At 39.2% G+C, this 27,708-nt stretch overlaps 1 protein-coding gene across 9 annotated transcripts in view; it reads right to left on the bottom strand.

Annotated features, from left to right (window-relative positions):
- Positions 1-27,708, bottom strand: part of mib2 (MIB E3 ubiquitin protein ligase 2) — a 212,291-nt gene that overhangs the window by 153,360 nt on the left and 31,223 nt on the right. For 5 of the 9 annotated variants that reach the window (XM_043676270.1, XM_043676267.1, XM_043676262.1 and 2 more), the window contains exon 2: positions 3,004-3,062. The exons of 2 other annotated variants lie outside the window; for them this stretch is intronic. The gene's annotated coding sequence lies outside the window, so the exon portion shown is untranslated. Of the gene's footprint in view, positions 1-3,003; positions 3,063-8,072; positions 8,567-27,708 lie in introns of those variants that run through there. 2 more of the 9 variants (XM_043676264.1, XM_043676265.1) reach the window with 2 other exon arrangements.

The raw sequence follows: 27,708 nt of genomic DNA, 5'->3' as shown, positions 1-27,708 counted from the left end.
CTAGTGATAATATCACATGGCTATCCATTTTCATTTCTGCATTATGTTGCCTTTTCCTTGGACAGGTACCCTCTCAGATCCAACAGCTTTGGGACCAAGACCAGGCCAGATTTCAGAACCTGCCTGCTTTGAAAAGGGGGGGGGGAGAAAAGAAATCAGAATGCCTTAATTCAAAGTGAAACCCCTTAATCTAATTCCTATGGCATGCTGGAAAACCAATTTATCTGATTGTAAAGCTCTTTAAGTTGATATGGTGTTGACATTAATTCAATTCTCATGCATTAGCTGGAATAACTATTCCTGCCTCACCCACTTCCGCAGAGTAGCAGGATTTGAGTGTACCTGCATTTTTTTTTATTATTTTCCCTTTCAACATTTAACTGCACTTACAGTATTTTAGATTTTATTTCAGGTAACCTTTGTTCTTACTCCTGTGTTTGCACAACATAAGCCTTTTGAATCAAGAAGGATGAACTGAGTCTGTACAGTACCCAGCAGGAAACAATGGTGCATTAACTCCAGCAATTGTAGTCAGCTCAAGGGTTCAGCCAAAGGTCTGAACCTTGTTTTATTACTCATTTTGAAGTAAATAACTTTAAAATTTAGATGGTCTTTTCAACAAAGGGGGAAGCAGCATGCTGGATATTACTGAGAAGATCACCACCTTGTTTAGTCAAGCAAACTAAATGGTAAAGTTCTTAGTAGTATTTACACAATGTCACCTTCACCTCACCTGCTACACATTTCCATGAATTTATGCAACAGCAATGGCTACATGATTAATGCCCTCCAAATGCACCTCCACTACACATTAACAGAGATACACGTACCACCCTCTGCGTGAAAAAGTTGCCCATTAAGTCTCTTTTATATCTCCTCTTCCCCCTCACCCTAAACCTATGCCCTCCAATTCTGTACACCCCCACTACAGGGAAAAGACTTTGCCTATTTATCCTACCCATGCCCCTCATAATTTTGTAAACCTCTATAAGGTCACCACTCAGCCTCTGACGCTCCAGGGAAAACAGCCCCAGTCTGTTCAGCCTCTCCCTATAGCTCAAATCCTCCAACTCTGGCAACATCCTTGTAAATCTTTTCTGAACCCTTTCAGGTTTCACAAAATCTTTCCAATAGAATTGCACGCAATATTCCAACAGTGGCATAACCAATGCACAGCCGCAACATGACCTCCCTATAAAGGGAAGCATTCCAAACGCCTTCTTCACTATCCTATCTACCTGCGACTCCACTTTCAAGGAGCTGTGAACCTGCACTCCAAGGTCTCTTTGTTCAGCAACACCCCCTAGGACCTTACCACTAAGTGTGTAAGTCCTGCTAAGATTTGCTTTCCCAAAATGCAGCACCTCGCATTTATCTGAATTAAACTCCATCTGCCACTTCTCAGCCCATTGGTCCATCTGATCAAGATCCTGTTGTAATCTGTGGTAACCTTCTTCGCTGTCCACTACACCTCCAATTTTGGTGTCATCTGCAAACTTATTGACTATACCTCATATAAAAGATTTGGATGTGAGCATAAATGAAGAAAACCAGTGGAGCGAACACCAATCCTTGTGGCACTCCACTGGTCACAGGCCTCCAGTCTGAAAAGCAACCATCCTCCACCACCACCACCCTCTGTCTTCTACCTTCGAGCCAGTTGTGTCCAAATGGCTAGTTCTCCCTGTATTCCATGCTAACCATGGGAACCTTGTCAAATGTCTTACTGAAGTCCATTTAATCACAAATACTGCTCTGCCCTCATCAATCCTCTTTGTTACTTCTTCAGAAAACTCAATCAAGTTTGTGAGACATGAGTTCCCACACAGCCTTTTAACTCCTTATCAAAGAGGTAGCACCTCTGACTGTACACTACTCCCTCAGCACTATACTTGACGAGGAGCCATATAAAACCCCTCAGACCCCATCTTTGTTATGGAATATACACTCATTACAGAGTGCCAATATGATAATGCAAGAAATTGCATCTGTGGAGGGAAAGCAGAACTAATGTTTTGGGTTCAGTGACTAAGTTCTGAAGTAAGGTCACTTCACCCAAAATGCTATCTCTGCCTTCTCTCCACAGATGCTGCAGAGATATCATTTAGGGTCAAGGACCAAGTCACTGAACCCAAAACATTAATTCTGCTTTCTCTCCACAAATGCTGCTAGACCTCCTGAGTTTTTACAGCAATTTGCTTTTGTTTTGGATTTTCAGCACCTTCAGTTCTTTGTTTTTTACAGTCTAACAAATGTTGCTTTGAAAAAGATCACACTTTCTTCGTTTAACAATTTTATGTTTTTGAAGATGCCAACATTAACATTCTCTTGCCAGGTTTTCTATTAGGACCTGCAAAGATTAGATTGTTGACAATTAGTCATTTCTTCAGCTGTTCTTTACCGAGATACATTGAGAAATAGAATTCTTCTTGCCCTTCCTGATTCCACCCCATGGGTCCCAGAATATTTTACTCTCAGACATTTGAAAAGACAAGAAGATTGTGTTTCAATATCTGTACAAGAACAAAACATTCAAGTCTGTTCACTCATTGGAAAGGCAACTGCTCATAACAACTGAAATAAAATATTTGGCTGTTTCAAGAAATCAAAAAATAATATTTTGGCATTCTTCATGACATGCTACTAATAATTCCTGTTATGGGACACATTTCAAAACAACTTCTAAAATCTATAGACTTAAAGTTTAACATGAGCCATACCTGATTTTCAGAGATCAAATAAAAAGGATTTGGTATTAATGAGCATTTTCAAACATCCAAACACCATATCCAATGTTTACCATAAAACAGCACATGATTTATCAACTAACCAGTTTATTACATAATTGACCTGATGCTGTTTGATAATGTGATATCCTGCACTCAGTCAATAAAAATGATTGGAGACATGTTTATTGTATTCCTGTTCATCACATTAATGATGCACGAGGATTTGTCGCAACACAAGTCATTTGTACACCGAACCACAAAACAATGCACATACCATGTCCATCAAACTGTGCTTGATTCTCTTTTTGCTTCTGCAGAATACCTCTTCATTATCTTTGATATTAAAACAGAAACAACTGGCAATTATACAGTGTTAATAATGCAGCAAGTTATTCCAAGGTATATGTCACATGAATATGCAAAACACAAACAAAACAGTACAAATAAAAACAAACTACTGTAAACAAAAACAAAATAATGTAAATTTTCAAAACTGTGAAGAAATGAATAGTAACCTATTTAAACAGAATATCATAGACAGGTATTTGAAATATGTTACAGGATAATACCTACTTGTTTCAAGAAAATACTTGCATCTAATAAATGCTCCACCACATTTCTTAGCAACGGTTCAAAGCATATGATTAATCTCTTTGGTGTTCATATCCTGGTTTCTTGAAGACTAATTGCAGGCTAGTATGCTCCAAGGTCCATAGCAATGTACTGGTAGAGGAACTGAATTCAAGGGTTGCCACTTAACAGGGGAAGACCAACATCTGACACCATCCACAACAGTACTCCCAGGGGACGAGGAGCCATATAAAACCCCTCAGACCCCATCTTTGTTATGGAATATACATTTCAATGCAAGTGATAAGTTAGTTGTCTCATTACAGAGTGCCAATATGATAATGCAAGAAATTGAATAGTTTTACACCTTATGCCATGTTAAATTGGAACTGTTAAGTAATGCACTTTTACAAATTTTATTGAAAAGTATAATTTTGAAAAATAAGTTTTAAAGACAACACCATCCCACAAGAACAAGGAGAAAATGGCTATTTGTACTGTTGGCTCTGTCAAATGCTGACCTTGTTCTACAAGGATTATAGACAATATTCTTTGCCACTTGAATAAATCGGCCTCAGTTTAAAGTGTCATTCAAAAAGAGGCCAATTCCCCACAAAGCCTCACTCAGCACACTGTAGTGTCAGCCTAGATTATGGAGCAGTTGAAATATGATCATTGGTAGTTGGTCTATTCAAAGCCAGCATATTTTTTTCACCATTTGTCTTGTCTTCATTCAGTTAATATCCCAAGATTTGGTTTCCATGTTAATTAAAAACACAATGAAGGTAAACAAGTAGCCAAACATTTATGTAAAATCTCGCAAGCTGCATTTTTGTTTATAACAGTTTTAACTTTAAATCAAACTCAGCAATGACTTTAGGCTACTCATTATCCCCATTGTATTTGACTGAACTCAGCTTTCGACCTCCAGGCCTGAGCTTGAACCGTTGAGTATGACAGGCACATGATATCTACAACACCAGAACTTCCAAGCAATCATACAAAGAATCCAGATTTCATTCGAAAGATGAAATGCTGGAAATACAGTTCAGTCTGCACCAGATCAGTGATAAGCTAGATGCAAAACTCTGGCCTCTCCCTTTCAGTTGATTGACTGCCTGCATTTTCTGCTTCTATTTCAGAATTTCAGTACTTGTAGTTTCCTCTTCTGGTCTTTAAATCAAGTTCTCACATCTGAATTTTACATTGAATATATTCCCCTGAAATTAAATAAAAAAGTGATTGCATCCATTAAAACTGGATGCAATGTGATGGCGAAATATACTTTGTTATTTGCATGAGCATTTAATAATAAGATGATTATTTGATGTCATCATTGCTCCAGAATGGCAAGTTGATTGTGGAGGATTGAGCGAGGAAACTGAGAGACAAAGAGAGAGGTGAACGAGAGAGGGAGGAGGGAGGGGGAGAGGGAGGGGGAGAGGGAGGGGGAGAGGGAGGGGGAGAGGGGGAGAGAAAGAAAAAGAAAACCAGCTCTCTGGGTTTATGATAAATATTTATGGAATTTATGGAATTAAAATCTCTTCTTCCCATCATTTGTGACAATCCTTTACAAACTTAGTTTGGACTGTCTCCCTAGACCAAAGTGGGTTAAAGCTCCAAGCAATCTCCAAAATCACCATTAAAGTGTCTAAATTGGCACACACCCTCAGATGCCCCAAGAGCGGGTAGAGAAGGGAACATCTGCCCTGTTGTTACGGTTCTTCCTAAATACACTTGCTATTCCTCTTCCTTGAACCTACTGCACTGTCTCCTGATCTAACTCCTTACTAACAAATGTTTTTCACCCTCAGTCTTCATTATAAGCTTTTAAAACTCCCACATTTAGCATCACTGAACTCAAAGACACTCAATAACTTTAGTCAAAAGGGCCCAATCACAAACAATGACTTCTTACTGACTGCTGCTTGTCACAAGGTATTTTAAAATAGGTGTAATTCAACATTATACATCATTGATCTCCTACATGAATCCCAAATACGAACGGATACTTTCAAATCAATTTCTCTCCCCATCCCTTATCCTTCCAGGGCACTTCATTTCTTTGACTTTCATGCAGGAACTCAGTGCTTTGTTCAGGAAGAAAGGTTTTAAAGACCAAATGAAAGTCCCCAGCAACCTAACACTGGGAGAGCGAGCAAGGCTGCCAAAATGAGTGCATCTCTATAAACCATTCAAATAACTGAAAAGTTATCTTCTCAGCTATTTTTGATCATTAAGAAATTAGTGTGGGCAGGAATTTCAAGCAGTTATTTACTGTGCCTGTCTTTCCAACTTCAAACGTATCGCATTTGGCAAGGTGGTTTCTGCTTATGCTGCATCCTTCACATGACAGTGTCTCAGCTTTTCTCTTCTATTGTTCTTATTGTCTTTGTCCTTCCTCCATTTCTATTAAGCTCTACTGATGTAATTTTTTTGTTTGATCTCCTACCTTATTCACTTTTTTGTTTCTCCCCAGCTTCTCTCATTTACTATTTGGGGACTCACAGGCCAGTTGGTGTGGATTGCTGGTGCAACTTTCAGCCTGGCCCAGCCGGGAGGACAAGGCAAAGCACCATGCTCTATATGCAGTGAGCTAACATCACTTAACATCTCCCTGAAGTTGTACTGGTCTTCCCTTCAGCTGCTGGCTTTTCTGACACTTTGAAAACCCAGCCAAAGCAAAAGGCTAGCACGTCTTAGTGAATCATTTACATTTCTAACCTGCACCTAGCAGTAGGATGACTTTGCCTCTGTGGTGGGTGGATTGAAGTCAGATTTAAAATTTCAAAATTGTAACCACTGACCTGACCTCCGCTCACCTAGTCTTGGGTGTTACAATCCAGTCAGGAAAAAAAAACATATTCAACCTATTCTTTTCTCATCCCTTTTGCTGTGTAGGTGAAGATAACAGAAGAAAACTGCAAAGTTAGAATTTATCAGCGTAATGAAGGCTGCGATTCCATGGCCAAAGAAAAGATCACCATCACCCATGAGACCTGGCTGGCCACAACAGAAGCTTCCATGACTTTTAATTACCCAGATAACCATATAAAATACACAACTACCAACACTAATTCAACTCATCTCTGACTCTGCTGAGGTGTACACCAAAGAAGCACAATGGGAAGAAGTCACTGTCTAAGATCATCCAGTCACAGTACACAGACCGAAACTGTAGAATTTCTTATATTGTGTATCAGACAAGGAATGTACACTGTGAACATTAAGTCTGTTGAAACAGTCTTAAGACACCACAGAATGAAACATGGTGCAGGGGGTAAAGTTTACTTCTATTATAGTTTCTGTAATTTTCAATTTGAAGCATTTTGCCCTGGGGCTGCAAGCCTGACATGGAGCATATGCTGTAAACATTAAGTATTGAAGTCTGCTGCAACAGAACATGCTGTATGGGGGAAAAGTTGAATTTTGTTACATCTCCTGTAATTTCAAGTCAGAATGTTGTGTAAAGGATTTTTACACATTTTATAAATACAGCTCACTGTGGAAAAAAATACAACTCATCTTTAACTCTTCCCAGCATTAGTGTTGACCCACACTGATTGTTGGCGAGCAACAAATAGAGAAAACCTTATTCTATAAAATGTCACTGTTTGACATGGGAAAGCTCAAAATGAAAACAATTTTAAGGACATAAATGAAAAAAGCAACTAATGTGGATTATCTTTAGCTCCTCTTTTTTCAAAACAAGCATTATTTCTCATTAAAAGTTGACACACACAACCTGTGTGAACGAAGTGGAAGTGGCTGTGCAGCAAGGTCAGGGTGAGAAACTACAAATCATCTGGTTAAAATTCTAAAATACCATTTTCTTCCCTTTCATTCCAGAAAGCTAGTAAAAAATATAAATTTAATCAAACAAATTCTCAAAATATTTTCCACAGCTTTTACTGAAGTCAATCAGCATTGCTCAGGCAGATTCCTGAGGTGGTAGGGACCTCCATCCAGGCCAGCTGGAGCTGTCATGAGACAGCTTCCTGTCACAATTGTCCATTTGCTCTGTTCATAAGAAACAGGAAGTTGCTCTTTCTCAGCCAAGCACAGGAGAAAATTCTCTCATTAGAAGTTGTTTTTATTCTGTTTCTACAATAAGCACCGTATTGTATGCTTGCATTTGAGCTGTCATAAGTTGTATTGTACTAAACATCCCACAAATTAAAGTGGGAAGACAAAGAACAAACAGCGATAACGGAGATAATCTAGTGTCAACTTTAACCACAGAGAAATCGAACATTGAATAAAGAGCTGTTTTAATTTCCATCAGTTGCATGCACATGCAGGCATAAATAAGCATGCAAACGGTAGTCTAAAACAGGACCTTTATTTTGTAAGCAAGTTTTTTGGCTTGGTTTTAAAACAATGGAGCGTTGAACTTGTGCTGTCAGATTTTCCATTTATGCTTTTTTTTAAAAAAAACTTGTTCACATAACTCATTAATAAATTAGCTTTGTACCAAATAAAGAAATGACTATTAGTCATTTAAAATACCAGCAGAATTTAAAACAACTGAATACCCACTCCTTATAGTTTGTAATAGTACATTTCAAAACCTTTTTAGAGTACAGTATGCTGCCATCTACTTGCAGAATTACTCATCTTATGCCATAACAAAACCTGAATGTTTCAGTCTATAAATCAATTTTATTCAACACTGTGGAAAAGCACAACTTCACAGGGTTAAATCAGGACCATCGCTAGATTAACAAGACAACTGAATTTCAGTGCAATATATAAAAAAAGTAATAGTCGTACCTCAGGGTCTTAGCCAAGTTGAAGAGAAATGCAGCGAATCATAAATAGCCATGATTCCAGGTAGATAAATGAATCTTCTCAGCTAATCCAAATAATATTTTGAAAACATTTCAAATAGCAAATAATAAAATTTGTATAAAGTAGAGTCTAGATAACAAAGACAGAAATTTCACATCCTGCCTGCCATGTCAGGGAACTGCACTATACAAATCTGTGACAGTTCAGTCCGAGTTCAGAAGGGAATAACAGAGGGTAATCTGTTCAATAAGAGCAGGCAGAAGGTACAGTACTGATCCAGTTATTTAAGCTGCCAGTTCACAAATAATGCACAAGGGTCATTCTGGTCTCAGCTTCCAAAAGCAAGAGGAATATGCTCAAATGGAGAGGTGAAGAGGTAGGCAATGCACCACAGGTCTGCACAAGCTCTCATTCTTCAACCCTGGACACTTGGAAATAAAGCAGACTGCCTCCCCCTGCTGTGCAGGGCATTCAGGACAAACCTAACAAATGTAAATCAAGCACGTCAAGAAAAAGAGACAAGCAGAGAGAACCATACAAGCGCTCAATCTGGGCTATTTCATGCATCGAACCCAGGCTCAAAGTAATTACAAAGAGACACTGTAAAATCCCACAGTGATTCATTTTTATATTTCCAAACAGCCAGCTTTAACAAAGCGGTATTAAGTCAACTCAAGCAGCTCAGAAGACAAGATCAGCTTGAACGATGAAACTTTTCAGACCAAATGACCTCGTCCTCTCTGACTCACCATTTTCCCCTGCAGCTTTAACCTCCACCTAAAGCGTGCAGGCAAGGCAGTGGCTTAACATTTCCTCTGAACGACAGCATTTCTGACAATTCTGCACTCAGCCTATATCAGAATTTCAAAAACTGCACGTAACTTGGGGGGGTGAGAGCTATACCAACTCAGCCAAGCTGAAAGTGATCACTCTTAACCTAAACTCAGAATTCAATTGCAATTCTATGAACTGGCCTCTATATTAATATCCAAAAACATATCCTCTTTAACAGGGAATACTTGCCCAGCCCACAAAGGTGCGAACACACAAAAAAGTAAAAGTCAACCTCCACTCACTTATTTAAGGGGGGGGAGAGAGGAGAGTTTAAGTACGAAAAGCAGCAATGTGTAGCACTAGAATTCAAAGTTACAAATAAAAAGGTGTGTGCAGTATATAACTTCCTGCGGTTATATAGTTCAAAGTGTTAAGAGCTAAGTTGCTATGTGCATGCATAGATGAATATCATGAAGAAAGGTGCATTATATTTTTGGATTTGGATTTCAAAACAGAAGTAAATGCATGTGGGTCAGTTCTGTGAAGGCATTTTGGTTTTAAAATGGCCCTAAAGTTATTTAGGCAGTGTTTAGTAATATACATCCAGATATTTTATGAATTAAGTAGAATTTTGCAAATGAAAAATTATCTTGAACTGCTACGAACCATAAGACTTATTGCCACAATATTGCAAAGGCTACAAAATAAATACTTGAAGTTTTGACATAATAGGAATCCTTAGGAATATAAGCAAACTGCAGTACTAATGAGCAAATTCAAAATTTAGGTGAAAATGCACAAATAAAATAGTGATTTGTAGTTTCCATGTGATAAAAGCTGCCACTGTTTGAAATGGGATTTCAAAAAGTATTTCAACCTAGAGCTGATAATTGGATTTCAGGCAAGATTTAAACTTCTTAGCATTTCATGGTCATTGTTACAAGGATGTGATCTGGATTGGAAAATGTTAATTATGAGGAAAGATTAGATAAGCTGAAGTTCTTTGGCTTTGAACTGACTGAGGGTTGACTTGAGGTGGGTAAAGAAAGGGCCGAATGCAGGATAAATTGGAATAAGCTCTTTACCTTAGCAGAACAAACAAAACCCAGGTGGAGGTCCACAGGTTGAAAGGAATCGCTGGGAGAACCAAGGAGAAGTGGAAATATTTCTCTTCTGGAGGGCAGGATTGCAGAAATTCATTACCCAAACGAGTAATAAGAGACAGAAACTCTAACCACACTTGCAAAGTTCTTGAGTTCTACTTGAACAGCTGTGACCTGCACAGCTCGAGATAAAGCTGGGAGCTGGATAGATCATCATTCAGAGGTGAATGGCCTCTGACAATGTACCCCAGACTTCATTTCTTCAATAACGATAGCACAGATCAGATGATAAAGGATTTGCACACACTGTTGTCAAATAGGCACTAAGAAAAAGACAAAAGGCAGCTTACTACTCAAAGTGGAAATATCTAAATTTTGATCTTCCATAAGGTGTGATAACCAAGGTAGAATCTTCACAGCTAGCATCAAGCAGAATAAATACGTAGCACTTCCTAACTGTGGATACGCTAGTCCCAAAAGTTGTACTCACAGCAAAGACTGAACTCTACGCTGTTTATACCAGCATAGTGAAATGAATGGATTTTCATTTCCAACATTCAACGTAGCAATGACCAAAGTGTTGGTCATTCCTGGACAACTTCAGGAAAAGTGCACGAGAGCAAGCTTTCAATGCAGTGAATCAAATCGCTCTTTGGAAAGTACTGCAGGGGATGACCAGATAAAAATGATCACATCTCCTACAATATTCAAATAACACTATGCAACGGATCCATAACATCTCCTCCATCAAAAGTGCTGTCGAATAGGGTTATGTCACCACACCAACACTATTCTCAGTAGCTGTCACAGCAATGCTGGGACTGGCTCCACTGCTGTAGTAGTAACTGAACTCAATGATTAACTTTTCAACCGTAACCAAGGCAGTAATTGTGTCTGCAAAAGAACTACAGCATATTAATGACGTTTAAGTTAGTACTCACTCAGAAGAATGACAGGTAATTCACATTTACCAAAGTCCATGAAAACATAGACATCACCTTGAAGACCAGAAAGACAATAAGTCCTCTACCAAACCACTTCAATAGTAATAAATCCAATACCTTCAATTCAAATTCAAGATGGAGGGTTGGAAAACATCTCTCAAATCCCATATCTTGGAAATTGTCTATTCCAAAAAATTGACACTGATGAACAGGGACACCTCAAAATCCAACATGTTGGACTCCAGTTTGAGAATCCTGACATCAGACCCAACTCAAGTTCAGTCTATTGGACTGTAGCTCTCCCCATGTTTTTCCAAGAACAACATTTGAGCAACTTATTGACATTAATTTCTGAGAGTCAAGATTAGAGTGCTGCTGGAAAAGCATAGGCTAAGCAAGCAGCATCAGAGAAGCTGGAAAATCGACATTTCGGGCAAAAGAGCTTCATCAGGAATTAATCAATGGAAGGACAAAAGGACAACCATGTGGATTCTCCAGAACACAGACATATCAAATATTAGGGCCACGATAATTTCATGAGAGATATAGATAGGATGGGTTGCTTGAATGTTCAACTCATGGCTGCCCAAACTGGTGCTCTACCCAGAGCTTTACCAAGGAACGCATGTACACAAGGGGGCTAAAAGAAATACTTCAAAGACAAAAGACAATCTCAAAGCTTGCATGAAGCTCTTGTGCTCTGTTGTTATCAAACAGCAGGCATCCAATCACCACCAGCATGGTACTTAATCTTCAAACACGATGTCAATATCTTTCAACAGGAGCGACCACTGGGATAGATCAGTGAGAGATGGGAAGAGAGTGCAAGCTCATGTCAACAATCTGCCATCACGCCAACCAATGTTCTCTCTGGGAGGGAGGCTGTAAAAGTTAAGATGGGGCTTGTTAACCATCAGCAAATTCTCACCCAAAACCCAAACTCTCATGACCATCTGCAATCAGCCTCAATACAAATGAATGCCAATGTGAGGGAGGGCATTCCTGACTAATAATAGATATCTTAGACATGACCCTACTTAGACCAAAGCACTGAAGCACAGTAAAACTAAATATGCAACACAGCCGGACATCTGGCAAATATCAGTCCTGGAACAAGGCACTGTTTGGGGCTCATTATTAATTTGTCATGCAAGGAACATTTTAATAATTCTAAAGAATTAAATAATATATACAAAGACAGGCATTTACAGATGCTCAAGTACTGTCCTGCCAATTTAAAGTATTTTTTAAACCAACCCATTGGGACAAATAGCAGGTGGGACTTGAGTTCAGACCTTCTGGTCCAGGGTAGGGGCACTACCACTGTGTCACAAAATCCCATTTTATTGGCAATGTTTTCAACAATACCGAGTGGCACCAAAATAGATATTAGAGCCCAAAATACAAGCCGATTACCAAATCAGAATACAAAATAATGGGAATTGGGATTCTTCTACTTGACATTAACTCCTTAATAGTTAATATTCAGGTGTGGGCATTGATAAAGAAGCGATCATGACACTGCATTCACAGCACAGAATCCAGCTGATGCTCCAATACTATAGCCCTGACTCTCTATCAGAGAGAAAGTGAGGGCTGCAGATGCTGGAATTCAGAGCTGAAAATGTGTTGCTGGAAAAGCGCAGCAGGTCAGGCAGCATCCAAGGAACAGGAGAATCGACGTTTCGGGCGGATGCTGCCTGACCTGCTGCGCTTTTCCAGCAACACATTTTCAGCTCTGACTCACTATCACCATTGTCATTGAGTCCAGAATACTGTTGGAAATGTGAGATCACAGAATCCTCCCTTAAGGTTTAGTTTTGCCATCAAACCTTGAAGACAACACCAACATAACTGACCTTGTCTTCACTAGCCATAAGACACGCATGTTAACAAATATAGATGGTAATACTGTCCAATTTTTGCCTACTTGTCCTCAAAGAATAAGGTCTTTTTGTAAAAGTCCTTACCAGTTAACTGACTACAGAACGAACTCCAGATTAAATGCAATATTGTTGAACCAGTTCACTGACTGTATTTAAAAAGAATAATGTGAGTTAGTAATCAACTCTTTATCAAAGCAAATATTTGAGCTGAGCCTTTATCAGAAAGCTGAACTCTGAGCCCTCCTAACATCAAATGTTTGGTTTTCTTTCACAGAAGTAAAATCTATGCCATTATAGTTAACCAGTTTTTCTCCTACTCTGTAGCATCACAGTTATTGGGTCACCAACAAATTTACATTTTGTTCCAGACATTTCTCATGTTTTCACCTTATTTTAAGATTAAAATGGAAGCAAATTGCATCTAGAAAACAAACTGACAATGTGAAATCTGATAATTCTGAAAACTCTCTGGAGCAACATCGCATTTTTCCGTAAAGTGAATGAAATAACATTTCACTGAACAGTAGCAGCAATGACTCTACATACTGAAGTTGTGAAGATCTCAGGTACAAATTAAGCAAGAGTGTTTTGTATACTCAAATACAAAGTTATGCTAAACATTCCTCTAATGCATTCAAAACTAGATGGCAGTGCACACTTTGTCAAAAGAAAGTGTTGAATATTCTCTTCATTTCATTAAAGTTACTTTAATCTTTAAAATACTGCACTTTTTTGGGTTTATAACATCTTGTCAGCCGCATCATTTGATGGCCTTACATGCTGCATGATTCCAGCTGATGGTAACACCTGACTAAGTCAGATTCCAGAATGAAACCTGGCTTGACAGATCATGTGCTTAACAACTTCAGAAAATTAAAATCATGCACATTTTCATGTGAATGCAGATGTCATTTAACAAAAGGTTTGTTACACAATATAAAGTTACATACATAAAAAAGACAATTAGAAATGTTTTAACATATCAAAACAAACTTTCAAACTGCTTCACAAAACGGTTATAAGAAGCTCAATCCCAAAATACCATCACACTCCAATCTCCGCTTTTAAAATCTTTATTTAACTGTCACTTATCAGTTTCTTCCCTTTGAGCTATTGAGACCTTATGTTTTACAATTTCTTTCCAAGTCTGTTAGCATGAACATAGAAACAGAAAATAGAAGCACAACTGGCCATTTGAACCTGCCCCACCTTTCAATGTGACCACGGGAGATCATAGAACTCAGTTATCTGATCCAGCTTTCTCCCCATAGCCTTGAACCATTCCGTTCTCGTGACCTATAGTTTCTCAGCTTTAACAACTTGAAATTTCTATCCAAACTCTCTCTGCTTGGAAATGTCAGAATAGTAACCACTTCTGCAGAGATAACTGATTCCCCTTAACTGGGAAAACTTTAGATTCCTTGCTAGGAGAAACTATTCTCCATCTGAACTGAAGTTCAGATTCTTCTGATCTAATTTGAACTTTCTGTTCTGAAGTAAAAACTTGTCTAATTATCTTAATATGTTTACTCTATCTTTAATAAATCCAACAGAATAAACAATTTATCCAGCAACTAATGGATTTCTCCTAGACACACTGTTGCAGACTGGTTTCTCCTTGGAATTGATACACGTAGATCCCTGCTCAAAATGATTTTCTGACCATATTTTTAAAACTTCACAGAATTGACCAGAACTTGTACATATGCCAATGCTCCAAAGTATATTTTTTTTTAAATCAGGTGATTAATATTGCACACCTCAATGGAAAACTGGAGAATGTGCCCTCCTAAATAGAAAGGAATATCCTTGCCCTCAATTCTTTACAAATTAATTGGCAGCATATGACAAAAGCAGAGTTAAATTCCACACCTACACTGTGACAAAATGTTTTGGTTTTTGTCAATTTAAAAGCAGCTTTTTTTAAAAAAAATACCATGACCCAGTTTAAATAAACAGTTCAAAGGCAAGCAGATCATGTCTGTATATTGCAGATGAAAGGTGAGCATGGTTTTTACGGCATTGTCTTACTAATAAAATATTTTTTAAAAACATTTTGCTGAAAAAAATGTAAAAGGTTTCTACATAGAATACCAGCATTTCAAATGTTGGTAACCATCACTCCAAGAATAATACAAGGCTTTTCCTCCCACTGGCTTTCATAGTGAACTTCTTTGACAAATCCATTGACTTGCACTATGTAATACATGTTGTTCTACTATTTCTTTCACCACCCCAACCATTCCCACTCATCCACCCCCAAAAATACGGAAGTTCTTAGTCTAAGCATGAACCTACACTGTGAACTTTGGATAGCAATTAACATGGAGACATGTGCATTGTAGCCAGACCTTCAAACATTTTTCATAATAGACTTTTTTAGTCAAAAAGTCATACCGCATGGAAACAGGCCCTTTTGGTCTAACGAGTCCCTGCCAAAGATAATTCCAAACTAAACTAGACCCACCTAGCTCCTGGCCTACATCTCTCTGAACCTTTCCTATTCATGTATTTATCCAAAGCTCTTTTAAAACATTGTAATTGTACCCACATCCACCACTTCCTCAGGAAGTTCATTACACACAAAAACCACCCTATGTAAAATATTTGCCTCATGTCTTTTTTAAATCTCTGTACTCGGACATTAAAAATGTGCCTTCTCATCTCGAAATCCCCCATCCTAGTGATAATGCAACTACCATTAACCCTTTTTACCTACAAAGTCAACTCACTCAGTGGAGATCATGGATCAACTCTAGAATCTCTTGTTCTTATTACAGTTCCCCTTGTCACCTTTGACTTGAAAAAAGTCACAAGTTGTCCATCAATTCAGTTTTGCTAAAGAAAAGTGAACCAAGCAACTCAGCACATTTTAACAGATTTCCACAAAATATAAAGAATTTGGAAGATTTCCTCCAGAGATCAGTTCTTTTCAGATAAAAATGAAGGTGACATTTGAAAAATCAATGTTTTTATTTGAACATAAATTCCAAACATATAGCAGGATGCATGTTTGACATTTCACTTCCAACATTCACTCACAATACAAATAATAAAACACATCAGATCATCCAACGTGCCAGAGAAAACTAAAATTAACATTTCAGGTTAGTGATACACTTGTCAGAGATGGGGTGGGTCGGTTAGCCCAGTTGTTTGGATGGCTGGTTTTGATGCAGTGTGATGTCTTAGGTGGTTGAGGTTACCATGATGGACCTGCCTTCTCAACTTCACCTCATGGCATGGGACCCTCAGGTTAAACTCACCACCAGTCATCTCTCTGTAATAGGGAGCAGCCCCAATGTCCTTTGGGCTATGATGAGTTTACCTTACTCACTCTCATCGGAATTGGAAGCGAGAGGAGCAATAATTTTAAGCAGAGCCACTCCAATGAAAACCTCATTACAAGTTTGCTGCAGACATGGTGATCTCATTCAAACATATGAATTCTTACAGAGCTTGGCAGGATAGATGCAGAAGGGTTGCTGCCCCAGCTGCCACTGTCTATTATCAAGAGATACCATCTTAGAATAAGGGGGAGGCCAATTAGCACTGAGACCAGGAATTTATTCACTCAGAGGCTGATGAATCCTTGGAATTGTTTGCCTCAGAGTAAAGTCCACACTCAGTGGTTTAGTATCTTCGCAATGTTGGTTTAGCTCAGTTGGCTGGAAGTTTGATTTGCAAAACAGTGTGACAGCAATAGCGTGGGTTCAATCCTCGCATGGCTGAGTTTACCATAAAAGGACTCTCCTTCTCAACTTCTCCCCTCACCTTAGGTGTGGTGACCCTCAGGTTAAAACATCACCATCTCTATATGAGAAAGCCGTCCTATGGTCGAGATGATGGCTACTTGACTTGAATTTAAAAGGAGTATGTTTGAGACAGAAATCAATCGATTTCTATATAATAGAGACATACAGGTTTATGGGGATAATGCAGGGAAATAACGTGGAAGTAGAAGATCATCTATGTTTCAAAGAGTGGAGGATGTTCAAAGAGCTGAATTGCTGAAACAGACTCTTCAGTCCAACTTGTCCATGCCGACCAGATATCCCAACCTCATCTAGTCCCATTTGCCCACACTTATCCAGGATAGCTAAATTCAAGAGATGTTGCAAGGGTGACAACTCTGGACAACAGGGCAGCACTTAACCAAGTATGAGCCCTGGAAATACTGAAATCATAGGGAAACAAATGTAATTTCTTCATTGACTGAAATCACACCTAGTACAAAGAAAGGTGTTTGTGGTTGTCAACCTGAGGAAATCACTACAGGAACTCCTTTGGGTACTGCCCTTAGCTGTTTTGTAAGTATCCTTCTCTGCATCATAATGGTTGAAACAGTGATGCTCACTGATGTGTGCACAATGAAGTTTGGAGAAGGGTCACTGCACCCAAAATATTAATTCTGTTTTCTCTCCACAGATGCTGCCAGGTGTGCTGAATTATCCTAGCAATTTCTGATCTTATTTCTGATTTCCAATGTCTGCAGTTCTCTGGGTTTACTTTTTAGTAAATACAATTAAAAATGTCAAGGAGTTTACGACAACTGGATGCTTCAAAATAACATTTTGGAAGGAAAATTCAAAATTATTATGATGTTTTATGAAGATCTGTAGAATTAACAGTTTCTTAAATTGAAGGGTTTTTATCAGAAACTAGACATCAGGACAAACTGCTGATTGTACTATTAAAGGATGAACATTTACTACGTTCTTCTATATTCTGAGACTGTAGACACTTAGTTGATATGATGGCTGTTCATTTGTCAAAAAACAGCAACAGATCTACTTTGAAGAAAGTGAGGACTACAGATGCTGGAGGTCAGAGTTGAGAGTGTGATGCTGGAAAAGCACAGCCTTACCTGACGTGCTTTTCCAGCACTACACTCTTGACAATTTATCTACATTGCCTAGACGTTTCAGAAACCAGATTCTCTCTCCTGGAAAGTACATTTAGTTTGCCATTATGAACAGAGAGATCAGTGATCCAAAATAACAACTACACTGACATACTCTAACATTTGTATATAAACGCAAAACCTAAATAAAAACTGCACCGATAGGTAAATGATAAACTAAATAAAGTGAGAAAAAGTATTTGACTAACAATGAGAGATGTATAGCATGGAAATAGATCCTTCGGTCCAACTTGTCCATGCCAGATATACTTGATAAATCTAGTCCCATTTACCAGCATTTGGCCTATATCCCTTCCTATTCACGTATCCATCCAGATGCGTTTTCAATGTTGTTATTGGACCAGTCTCCACCACTTCCTCTGGCAGCTCATTCCATACATGCACCACACTGAGTGAAAAAGTTGCTCCTTAGGTCCCTTTTAAGTCTTTTCCCCTCCCACTCTAATCCTACGCTTTCTAGTTTTGGTCTCCTCCAACCCGGGGAAAAGACCTTGTCTATTTACCTTATCCATACCCTTCATGATGATTTTATAAACCTCTAAGGTCACCCCTCAGCCTCCAATGCTCCAGGGAAAATGGCCTCAGCCTATTCAGCCTCTCTATAGCTCAAACCCTCCAACCCTGGCAACATCTTTGTAAATCTTTTCTGAACCCTTTCAAATTTCACAACATCCTTCCTACAGCAGGGAGACTAGAAACGAACCCACTATTCCAAAAATGGCCGAAGCAATGTCCTGTACAGCCACAACATGACCTCCCAACTCCTAAACTCAATGCACTAACCAATAAAAGAATGCAAACCAAACACCTTCACTATCCTATCCACCTGCAACTCCACTTTCAAAGGAGCTATGAACCTGCACTCCAAGGTCTCTTTGTTCAGCAATACTCCTCAGGACCTTACCATTAAGTGTACAAGACCTGCCGTGATTTGCCTTTCCAAAATGCAGCACCTCGCATTTAATTAAATTAGTTTAGATTACTTAGATTAGATTACTTACAGTGTGGAAATAAGCCCTTCGGCCCAACAAGTCCACACCGACCCTCCGAAGAGCAACCAACCCAGACCCTTACCCCTACAATTACCCCTTCACCTAACACTATTAGCAATTTAGCATGGCCAATTCACCTAACCTGCACATCTTTAGACTGTAGGAGGAAACCCACGCAGACATGGGGAGAATCTGCAAACTCCACACAGACAGTTGCCCGAGGCAGGAATTGAACCTGGCGCTGTCTCTGGTGCTGTGAGGCAGCAGTGTTAACCACTGTGCCACCATGCTGCCCACCGTCTGCCACTCCTCAACCCACTGGCCCATCAGATCAAAGTCCCATTGTACTCGGAGGTAACCTTCTTCACTGTTCACTACACCTCCTATTTTGGTGTCATCTGTAAATTTACTAACCATACCTCCTATGCTGACGTCCAAATCATGTACATGAATGACGAAAAGCAGTGGACCCAACACCAATCCTTATGGCACACCACTGGTCACAGGCCTCCAGTCTGAAAAGCAATCCTCCATCTTCTACCTTCGAGCCAGTTCTGTATCCAAAAGGCTAATTCTCCCTGTATTCGATGTGACCTAACCTTGCTAACCATGAAGAATCTTGTCAAATGCCTTACTGAAGTCCATTTAGATCACGTTTTACTAAATATTTTATTCCACTTCACATTTTGAAAATCAGAACAATTATGGCAATTTGGAATCAAATCAGGTGGAGGACTTAGGCATTGAGAAGTGGGACAAGAAATGTTTTGCACAAAGAAAATAAATTCAGTTCAATTATTGAGCAAAACAGATTAGAATTCTTCTCAAGAATTCAATTTGGATTCCTCAATTTCATTTAAATACTAATTCTTTCTTCTTCAGTGGGAAAAATTAAGGCAGTGTATGTGGATAAACTGTGATCAAAAGTAAGGGGTGAAACGTAAGCTCAGTTTTTTGTGCCATGGAATAAAACTATTACATCCTGTTATAATCCCAGCTGATGGGAATACTGAACAGCTCGATCCTGGAGTGAAACTTAGTTGACAGACCATAAGTTTTATTTCTGCAATTTGGTTACCATGGTAGACAGTCAGGACATAGTCATACAAGGCCACCAATGTACTTTTAACTAAAGTACCGCAGTTTATTACACAGAAGAAAAAGAAACTAAGAGAATTTGAAAATATCTCATATTAAACAGCAAAATCAAACATTAAACATTGAACATTTTTCCCAGCAATATTCTCTCCCCCAGTAAAGCATCACTCCAGTTTAAGTCTTTAATTTCTTATTCAAATGACAATAAAGTAAGTATTTCCCTTTAGGTGTTCTACACATTCATCAGATATGAAGCTCTCCATTACTGTTTCTCCTCAAGATATATGGACCCTTACCAAGTTACTGAGTTTTCTGAACTGAACTTAAACAAAAACCCTATTTGAATTGCTAAAATGGTTTAAGCCTCCGTCCCAGATTTGACTGGTTAGAAGTAAACTGCCCTTCTGTTGGTTTGAATCTTTTCTTCCTGACTGAAACCCGATTGTAGCCTCTGAATATGTAGTTTCTGGTGGCTAAAATCTTAACTTAGTAAATAAACTTCCATTAGCTCCCAAGGCAGCAGCTAGTCATTTAAGTCACACGCTTTCTTAGAAATTGTCTTTAGCTCACCCTTCAAAAATGACTTTCTGACCTCTTAGAACAACAAGTACTCAAGCTATTCAGAACTCAAACTAAAAACCCAATTATCTTACTTAATAATCCAAATTCCCAAATGATAATAAAGTAATATAAACCTTTATTAAAATCAAAGTTCAACTAACTGAAGTTGTACAAAAACATGACCATTGACAGAGGTTTGAAAATGTGTACCAACAACTTGAAAATCATGCAGTTCACTGCTTGAGCAGCCAAAGTCCAAGAAATACACTAGTCTTAAAAGGTGCAAAAAGGATTAACACATGGGTGGCACAGTAACTCAGTCATTTAGCCACACACAGCCTGAGACCCAGATTTGATTCCGCCTTCAGCGACTGTCTGGGTGGAGTTTGCACATTCTCCTATTGCTTGTATGGGTTTCCTCCAGGTGCTTTGGTTTCTTCCCACAGCCCAAAGGTGTGCAGGTTAGGTGGATCGGACATGCTAAATTGCCCAAAGTGCCCAGGGATGTGTTGATTAGGTGGATTAGCCATCAGAAATGCAGGTTTACCCCACTCCCAGATAAGGCAACTGTTTGGAGGGTTAGTGGGGACTCAATCAGCTTAAAGGCCTGCTTCCACACTGTAGGGATTCTATGAATCTGGGATATTCAGGGTAATAGTAATATCTACTGACCACAGAGTCAACATAAGGTTTTGCTTCTCTTATTTTTGGTCCATTTGACAGTTAGATTTGAGAACAAATTTATTGTTTGCATTTCTTATGTCCCTCAATTGGAAGGCATAAATTGGCCATCAATCTCTGTCGGAAATGGGCATTAGCAAGGATTAATTTCATCTTGCGTGTGATGCTCTCCATTATCCAATTACTTGCCAAATGCTCTTGCTCAAGGCTCAACTACAAATAGCAGCCAACCACTTTGGAAGAGATAACAGATTCTTATCATGATAAGTACTTGCCCAAATTACATTCAGAATAAGGAGGAGGGGGAAAAACTGGAGCTGGTGCAGCAGACTTCAGGGAATTCAGGGGCTCTTGTGGTGTGGTGGTACTATCCTTACCTTGGAGCCAGGAGGTCCCAGTTCAAGTCCCATCAATTCAAGAGGTGTGTAAATAACACGTCTGTGCAAGTTGATTAGAAAAAGGTTTTGTTTTGGAGGGGTTTCAGTTATGTTTTGAGTGTAACAAAGTTGGGATTCTTTTCCAAGGTGAAGTTAAAAAGTTAGATGATGATTCACAGAGGTGTACACGGGAACAGAAACAAGAGTAGGTCATTCAGCTTTGGAAGTCTGTCCCATCATTCAGTTAGATTATAGCCAATCTGTATCTCAACTTCATTCCCCCACTCTAATTCCTGGTTCCAAAACAATGCTCAATGAATGTATACTTAAATATGTAAACAAAATTCTACAGTGTATAAATGCTGGTGAACTCTTTATGAATCTTTAAACATTAAAAACATTTCAGTAGATTTCCTGGACTTTTCTAAGACTTCAAATTTGATGTTGCAAAGAGTGAATTAGAGACCACCTCAAAACACTCGGCTGTCATTACATTGCACTTATTTAGATTGAACTTATTTTGCAACGAAACAAAATCTAAATGATCTGTTACTTCAATAAGAAATCATTTAATCTTAACTTTCCAAGCAATTAAGTGAACATAGTAATGCAAAAGTTAGTTTCAATTACAATAAGCAAATGTTTAAATATCAAGAGCCTGGCAGTCATAAAGAGGGAGCTTCCACAGCTTCCATTAAGCTTCCAAAAATAATGATTTTTTAAAAACATTTTCAATAAAGTGCACAGACAAAAGTATAAATCAGATTATTAAAAGCTAGTTCTCAAGAACTTAAAATTTTTGTGCATACACTAAGAGTGCAATAAATTACAACAATAGATCAATACTTTGAAAATTATTACAGGACATTTATAATTAGATTATTAAAGAATAACCGAATCCCTACAGCGTGGAAGGTGGACATTCTGCCCATCAAGTCCACACAGACCCTCCGAGGAGCATCCCACCAGACACACCACCCGCTCGCCCAACCCCAACAGCCCTCCCCACCCCCATCCCTGCATTTCCCATGACTAACCCACCTAGCCTGCACACCTCTGGAAACTATGGGCAATTTCCCAAGGCCAATCCACCCCAATCTGCACACCTTTGGACTGTGGGAGGAAACCAGAGCACTCAGAAGAACTTCACGCAAACATGGGGAGAATGTGCAAACTCCACTGAGACTGTCGTCCAAGGCTGGAATCGAACCCGGGTCCCCGGTGCTGAGAAGCAGCTGTGCTAATCATTGTGCCACCCTAAAGCTCCCACAAATTGATTTCCCTCAGGCCTCGTCACTCTAATTGCTGCATAAGAAAGTGACGGATGACTGGTGAAAAAAGTGATACTGCAAGAACCAAGTGATCAATTAATTCTGCTTTTCAATTCTGGGAAACAGTAACTAACAGAGATATTCTATGCCTAATATAGTTTTGTCTATATATGCATATTATGGTTAGACTTATGATAGGATCCTGCCGCACATGACCTGAAGGTTTATGCTTTCTTTTCACTTTAAATGCTTGTGAATTTGTACCATATTTAGAAATAATGCAGTGGTTAAAATGATTTATTCTTCAGATGCTTTACAGTTTAATCCGTCACCACACAAATTAGCTAGCAATGCTTTTTAGCTTCTGCTAAAAGTGCAATTCATGCTATTGATGTATTTTTGTCACACGTTATAATTAACTGAGATAACAAGACTGCCTTGAAATAGAAATGATTTGTAGGTGCCAGTGTTGGACTGGGGTGGACAAAGTTAAAAACCACACAACACCAGGTTATAGTCCAATAGGTTTATTTGGAAGCACTAGCTTTTGGAGTGCTGCTCCTTCATCAGGTGGTTGATGAAGAGGCAGCACCTCGAAAGCTCGTAATTCCAAATAAACCTGTTGGTCTATAACCTGGTGTTCTGTGATTTTTAACTTCGAAATAGGGAGTGGGGCAATAGGCCAGGACAAGTCAGTGTTTGGTGATCTGCGAGAACACACATTTTGTGACAGGTGGTGGTCTTGACTGGGACCAGTACAAAAATCAGCAAATACATTGTGCATGACAAGAGGCTTATTAGGATCTTAAAATCTTCTTAAATAAGCGAGAAGGATTAAAAAGATTTGCATACGTTTTACCTCTATCCAAGAGGTAATATTGTTTATTTCTTGTGTTATTACACATCCAATTCTTTGTAACATCATGCACACCGAAACTTGACTGGACATAATCAAAGTATCAAACCGCAAACCGTATTTGTTCAGAAGATTCATATACTCTTGTATTTGGTGATCTGCAGCAGGGCCCGGCCAGAGATGCTCCAGCTTGCCCACATGTCCAAGATTATCAGGCCGTACAAAATCAGATTTCCATTAGATTGAAAACTGTTTCAAAAGGCTTCACCCGAGGCCCACTGAAGATGTTACCTAGTATGATGATGAAACGTCTGGAAATGAACCTCCCAGCTCAGCGAGCAAACCTACATCCAGAATCTCAACCGGAGTTACAAATCTTCTCAAAATTCACTGTTTGAGTAACTGTGGGGGAATACTCTTTAGAAGTCAATTGAAGCAGCTGAAGTTTTGGTCTCCATAATAAACAAAACAAACAAACCACTATGATTGTGTTAACCCATACAAATAGGTTGGTTGAATGAAAAGCAACCAGGTGTTTATATTATGTAAATATATTTCATACAAAATATATACACACACACAAAATATGGTTCACTTTTGTGTGCACTGAATTGAAAACAGAGTTAAGCACACAGTGAGGTGACATTGATACTGGTAGTAGCCAGTTGTAAAATGCAGATTAGAGAGACAGCAAGCAGTACAGTAGTTTACAACCCAACCAAAATTGGTAAATTACAGGCTGTATATTCAATTGAGCTGGGAGAACACACGTCAATGGTTTGCCATATCAATGAAAATTATAAGTCGGTTAGCCTGACCGCAGTGGTTGGTAAGATTTGAGAGTCCATTATTAAGGAGATTGCAAAGTACTTGGAAGTGCGTGGTGAAATAGGGCTGAGTCAGCACAGCTTCAGCAAGGGCAGGTCATGCTTAACAAAACTGAGAATTCTTAAGGAGATATGAACAAATTAAACAAAGGAGGGCCAGTAGATTGGATCTAATTGGATTCCAAAGAGCTTTGACAAGGTGCTGCAAAGGAGGCTGCTAAATAAAAGCTCATAAGTGTTGGGGGTATGGACAGATGACTGGTTGATTTAGCAGAAGGTGGAGAGTGGGGGCAAAGGGATCATTTTCAGGATATAAGCTAGTGACTAGTGGAGTTCCGCATGAGTCAATGTAGGGACCACAACTATTCACATTATACATTATTGATGTGAATGAAGGGACTGAGGACATTGTTGCTAAGTTTGCAGATGTCACAAAGCTCGGTGGAAGGACATGTAGTATTGAGAAGGCAGGGAGGCTGCAGAAGGACTTGGACAGGCCAGGAGAGTGGGCATAGTAGTAGATGGAATACAATGTGGAAAATGAAAGGTTATGCACTTTGGATGGAAGAATAGAGACATAGACTATTTTCTAAATGGGGAAAATCTGAAGGACAAAGGGAGTTCGCACTTCTAGTTCAGGATTCTTTTTAGGTTAATGTGCAATTGGCAGTTAGGAAAGCAAATACAACATTAGCATTCATTTCAAGAGGACTAGAGTATAAGAGCATGGATATACTGCTGAGGCTGTATAAGGCTTTGGTCAGACCACATTTTGAAATAATGTGAGCAGTTTATCTAATCAGCCCATACCTAAGGAAGGATATGCTGGCCTAAAGAGGTTTACAATAATGATCCCAGGGGCGAGGGTGAGATATTATATGGTTAATTTGCTCTGCTGGCCTGCAGAAATTTGGATGTCCTGACTTTAGTGTGGTATGCCTCTGTCTTAGGGTGGTATGTCTTTGTCTTGCAGGTAGAATGTAAAAACAGTTACATTGTCATCATCGCCTATTGAGAATCAATAAGAACATTGCAGTTGGAATTCTGACCACAACCTGTAGTTAAAAAAAAACACTAGATCTAGCCATTTAAGGGATGATTTACATTACATTGTTTCTAGAGATGATCAGGTCACTGCACTGTCTTGAGTGGCATGTGACTATGGGAGAGTGGCTGGGGGTTGTCTTGTGGGCATTGCGGACTGTGATGTAAAGGTCTTGTATAAAATAAGGACTGTTTCTTTGTTCAGGGACATCTCCTTACACGGTTTGGCAAGCATGGCAAAGTATGTTAAGGGTTCCTCCAAAAGTCTGTGCTTGCTTAATGAATTTTTGCTGTTCACAGAGGTTGACGTATTGCAATTGCATCAGGTGTGTAAGAATCTCAAGAAAAAGAACGTAACAAGAGACTTGTCTATGAGGAGTGGTCAAGGGCTCGGAGTCTGCACTCAGTGGAATTTAGAGTGATGATGGGGATCTCATTAAAACTTCAGAATACTGAGAGGTCTGGATATTCTGGATGTGGAGATGATGTTTTCACTACTAGGAGAGACTCGGAGCTGAGGGCACAGCCTCAGAGTGAAGGCATGATCATTTAGAATGGAGATGAAGAGGAATTGCTTCAGCCAGAGGGTGGTAGAATTCATTGCCAGAGAAGGTTGTGAAGGCCAAGTCACAGTGGATTTAAGAGATAGATAGGCTCTTGATTGCCAAGGGGAAATCAAAGGATATGGGGAGAAGGAAGGAGAACAAAAGTAAGCAAAAGCCAGCCATGATTGAATAGTGGAGTAGTTCCGATGGGTCAAACGGCCGAATTCTGCACCGATTACTTCTTGGCAAGACCGCAAGATAATGTCAATTGTCTTTTTTTCTCTCTCATGGTGAAGATGGATAACACAATTGCATGCAACAGACAGTGCTTCCAATTGTTGCAGACAGGTTTTAGGATCTAATGTTGAAACATCAATTTGTCAAATAAATGGAGATGCTTTTCATACAAAGATCAATTTAGCAACTGAACTTGTGATTTCTAACGTTGTTAGGTAATCTGTTAAGCAAAGACACTGAACTATTGCCAAAAAACTGCAGACTGTTCAAATCTATATTTAGGACTAGTAGATACATACCATCTATAGTTGGTGCGTACATGATGATAACATTCTATCAAATTAGTCCAAACATTCAGATGATGAGGTAAAATTTTCCAAATTGGAAACCATCAGATTAGTGCTGTGTTGTTGGAGAATCCTTAAAAAGCTATGATAGATTTATGTGCAAGGACAGATTTCATGACACACATCTAGGGGAACAGGGGTGGGAGGATGGAGGCTTAGTGGAACTAATGGCTTTTTCCCCCATTTCTCACTTCCACAAACCAAAACGATACTTACACGATGCATATTTTATTTCCTTTCCCCCTGCCTTCAGCCCCATATAGTCAGCCCTTCAGCCCAGCATGTCCATACTAGCTAACAAACACTAAATTACACTAACCCCGTTTAGCTGCACTTGGTCCATAGTCTATTATGCCTCAGCATTTTAAGTGCTCATCCAAATGCATCTTAAATGTTATGAGAGTATCTGCCTCCATCACACCCTCAAGCAATGTATTCCATATTCTGGGTGAAAAAGTGTGTAAAACTGCCTCCTTCCTTCTCAACTCCAGTTCACTTTCCAGGCCAGAGTACCTCATCACTTGGTCATTCCTTCATCTTTCTGCTGCCAAAAATAGGGACACTAATTATCTCTCTGACAAAGCAAAAACTATATACTGGAAATATAAAAGCAAAAACTGAAAATGCTGGACATACTCAGGTCAGGCAGCCTTTGTAGAGATAGAAAAACAGAGTTAATGTTGCAGGTTGGTAGTTTTTCAATGATGCTCAATCCATGTCTGTTACCTGACCAGAGTATTTCAGCATTTTCTCCATGGATACAAATCCTTCACGGCTACATATTAATCATACATTTGTTTTTAATTGTGCACTGCACCCAGGAAACAATCAAAACAATTCATCATGTAATACATTAATCTCAGGCTATTTTTCCAAATTTGTTCTTTTGATTCAGAAGCCACAATTCCAGCAGAGGAGAAAGTGAGGGCTGCAGATGCTGGAGATCAGAGCTGAAAATGTGTTGCTGGAAAAGCGCAGCACGTCAGGCAGCATCCAAGGAACTGGAGAAGAGACGTTTCGGGCATAAGCCCTTCTTCAGGAATGAGGAAAGTGTACCAAGCAGGCTAAGATAAAAGGTAGGGAGGAGGGACTTGGGGGAGGGGCGTTGGAAATGCGATAGGTGGAGAGAGGTCAAGGTGAGGGTGATAGGC

Source organism: Chiloscyllium plagiosum, chromosome 34, assembly GCF_004010195.1.
Source record: "Chiloscyllium plagiosum isolate BGI_BamShark_2017 chromosome 34, ASM401019v2, whole genome shotgun sequence".
NCBI classification, from domain to species: Eukaryota; Metazoa; Chordata; class Chondrichthyes; order Orectolobiformes; family Hemiscylliidae; genus Chiloscyllium; species Chiloscyllium plagiosum.
Note: the sequence above shows the minus strand (reverse complement) of the source record. Positions and strands in the feature narration are given on the sequence as shown.